Here is a 3,943-nt window from a genome sequence, read left to right as displayed (position 1 = left end):
CTGGTATATATTAACCCTCTAAAAGGAATTATGGACATTCATTGATATTAGGCTGTTCAATCTGCCCAGACAGAAAGGGAACATCACAGCTGTCTCCCTATGTAAATTAAGGATGGTAGAATTAAAACAATGGAAGCCCCAGGAAGGGAAAAACAGCATGAAGTCATCCTGCCTCTTGAAACAAAGTCACTGAACGTTGGAAGATACAAGCAAGCACAGAAGACATCTTTGGCATCCATCACTAGACAGACACAAGGGAATAGAGTTCTTGCAAGCTGCGAAAGGTGGGTCCTTCAACCAAAAAGGGGGTTTGAAGTTTCTGGGAGCTGAATATAGGTGAGAAACCTACCTAGGCAGAGATCTTTCACCTAAAAAGAAAAGTTAAGCAAGCACCTTGTACTTCTGTGGAAGGTCCTGAGAGAGGGAAAGTCAGCCATGGTTGGGAAGAAGGAAGATTGGCGAGATAAACCAGTTTGAATGAAGCCTGTACTTTGCTAGATTAAGTTTTAGACTTTTAGATGCACATTTTCACTTTTATTTGCTTGTAACCCTTGGTAACTTTATTCCTTTTACTTGGAATCACTTAACCTATTGTTAATACATTTGTTTAGTAGTAATCTAAACCATCAGTGCTGTGTTTCAGTTAAAGTAAATATTAACTCCAGTTAATGTGGCAAGCTCTTGGGTTCTGTGTCTTTAGAGGAACAAATGGACTTTAGCGTTTCTCTGGACTGTGCAGGAGAGGGCTGGACATTGTAGAGTACACTATTTGGGGAAAGTTCAGGACGGTAAGTGTGTTGGGGTCAACTTGCTGGTTGTAACTAAGCCTGGTGGAAGCCAGAGTGGGGCTTTGGGGCTGTATACAGGCTACTGGAGTCAGAGCTGCTGAACCAAGGCTAAGCACACAGATGCTTCACAGCAGTGGCGGATTAGCCACCAGGGTCCGTGCCATGGGGCCCTGGCCGACTGGGGGGCCCCGGAGCCCCGGGCGGACAGTAAAAGCCCCCACACCCTGACCCTCTTCCTGGGCAGCAGCGCCAGGTGGACGTGGCAGCCTGGTGCAGCAGCAGGGGAACCCCATTGCCCCCACCCCCCGGCAGGTGCAGCAGTGTGGGAAGCCCCCCCCTTGCCCCAACACCATTCCCTGGCGGCCGTGCCAGGTGCAGCAGTGGGGGGAACCCCCACAATCCCAGACCCTGCTCCCCAACAGTGCCAGGCACGGTGGCAGGGAAAGCCCCCAGCACCTCCCCAACCCCATCCCTGGCAGAAGCTGAGGGGCAGTAGGTGAAGCCTCAGCCCTGGGATCCCTGCTGCAGCCCCAGGACCAGAGAAGCTCTCGTTATCGCTGCGGCCTCAGGACTGAGGGAGCTCTCACTCCCCATTGTGGCCTGGGGCCACAGTGGGAGGACAGAGCTTCTCCAGTGTTGGGGCTGCAGTGGGGGGCAGAATGGGGAGGACCCTGGGTGGAAGGGGGCAGAAAGGGATGGGGCCGTAGGCATAGTCACATGTGGAGGGGGCGGAACCACAGGTGGAAGAGATAGGGAGGGGCCCCCCGGGAAGGAGCCCCCCCACTTGCTCTGGCCCAGGGCCCCAGGAAACCTTAATCCACCTCTGCTTCAGAGTGTGACCTACATGCTAAGTGGCTGGTTGTGAGCATCCCAGGCTTGGAGCTACAACACCAAAGCATTGTGAGGCAGCCAGGGCTGCAGGGCAAGGGATGACACAACCTCTTACTGGTCTGGATTGCATGAACTGAATTCCATAACAGAGACCAAAAACTGTTCAAATCCCTTCTCCTACTCAGGAGGAACAGGGCCTCACACAAGGGGTCTCACACATCCTGTACCTGAGTACCTATCCACTAGTCTGAAGGCTATAAGGGAGGTCTTCCTTCTCATCCTCCTCCAGAACACCTATCCACTCAGACCCCCCTCACATGACTTGGATGGCCAAGCATCTATTTTCTCTCAGTTTGTGGATTGTTTGCAGAGATACGTGCCTCTCTGCAGCCCAAACTTAGCCCTAATTAAGGGCTAAACCAGTGACTGTATAGTGTGTCACGTCTGCAGCTAGGTTAAGAGAAGAGGTTTTTAGTAAAAAGGGGAGTCTTACTTTAGCCTTTTCCTTCTTTCACTCATGATGATAGAAACTCTCATACCTGCCAAGCAGGCAGCTGTTCCTTTCCTCCAACTTGATCCAGAGGAAGGAAGACAATCTGTCAGCTGCTTCCCTCCAATTATGTCATTAGGCCCTCACAAACTCAGCTGTAGTTACTTTAAGAAGTCAAAGGTGCAACAGCCACCAGGAAGTGAGGCAATCTGAATAATCCTGCTTTGTAACAGAACTGCAGCAGCTCATTTCTAGAGAAGCTTTAGGCTCACATTTTCCAATGAATATTGCCTAACTTAGCAATTCAACACCACTGCTTCCCCACTCCATTATTCCTGCCAGACAGTTTTATTTTTAGAGAAATCCAAATTCAGTTGTCCTGTGAGCAGATACTACTTACCATGTCATAGTAGTCGGTTCCTCCTACTAGATATCCATAGATCTTGATCAGATACATTTACCTCAGCACCAATAAATGAGCCAAGCCTATAAAACAGGAACATACTGAAGAACACATCAGGAGTAGGGGAGGGGTACTTTTGGCTCAAGAACTGTGAAGAGCCATCTTCAGTATCAATATCCCTACAAATCACTAGACTCTGCTTCTTCAAAAGGTATATGCTGTGATATAAATAGCTGCTGCTCAATGGCAACATACCCTGTTTCCCCGAAAATAAGACAGTGTCTTATATTAATTTTTGCTCCCAAAGATGCGCTAGGTCTTATTTTTCTTGTCCTGCGGCCAATCAGTGAGCTGCGCGGCGGCGCCCGCCGCTACAGTCCAGAGGAGTCAGACGCCTTACGGTAGCTTCGGGGGCTTATATTCCGGGGTGGCCTTATTATCGGGGAGGTCTTATTTTCGGGGGGATGCCTTATATTACAGCGAGAGGCAAAACTGGAAGTAGGTCTTATTTTCGGGGGATGTCTTACTTTCGGGGAAAGACGGTAGTGGAAATCTTTGCTTAGGCTGTAGTATTGTGCAGTTAGATTTATTGTAGGAGTTTCATGCTTTCCATTGAGGTGTCTGCTATTGATCACTGTCAGAGAAGATACTGGAGGTGATAGATAATTCTGTCCTAGTACTTCTCTATGCCCAAAATATGATCTGTCCTAAAGAATCCAAGCTGTGCTTTAGCAGTGGCTTACCACAGCCAGCCCCAATTTATTATTAAGGACAAATCAAGGAATGGAGGATTGATTGAGTTCTGAATCAGTGCAGTAGGATTTCTTTTGATGAGAAGATTGGATGCCAGAAGTGGACCTGAAACCTAATTCAGATGTGGAAGGGAGGGGGCGCTGGCTTTGGGTCTGGGGTGTCCATCAGGGCACATGGTGCTGATTGTATCAGAGAGGCTAGTAAAAGACATACTTCTCTGAAGTGCTTTCTTGTCATAGTGTCAGTCATTCTCTTCAGGGACAAGGTCAGGAGCAAGAGAGGCAATTCTGAAGTAAAATACCAGGCAGTGGCCCACGTTGATAACTGCCAGTTCTTCAAGTCACTCAGTGTGTGAGGTGGGCAGAACTTGAGATTTGCAGCTGGGAGCCAGCAAGGAGCCCATTCAGGTCCAACTAGGCCTCTAGAACCTTGGCATGTGACCAGTTTTACCTCACTGCAAAGCAACTAGCCCCATGAACATTCTGGTGTGTGTTGAGGAATTTACTCAACTCCACTTGAGAGCAGGTGTGCGCCCTCTCAGATTTTGACTTATTTCCCAACTGCATACCATATGCTGTGGTATAGCGGGTACACCCTGAGCTGGCATCACATGGTATTTTGGGTTGTTTATTGAGCAGCCCACTTTAAAGAAAAATACCAATTACCAGAAGCCTAGTA

The sequence above is a fragment of the Terrapene carolina genome, unplaced genomic scaffold (genome assembly GCF_002925995.2).
Source record: "Terrapene carolina triunguis isolate 2854851 unplaced genomic scaffold, T_m_triunguis-2.0 Scaffold23, whole genome shotgun sequence".
In the NCBI taxonomy this organism is placed as follows: domain Eukaryota; kingdom Metazoa; phylum Chordata; order Testudines; family Emydidae; genus Terrapene; species Terrapene triunguis.
Note: the sequence above shows the minus strand (reverse complement) of the source record.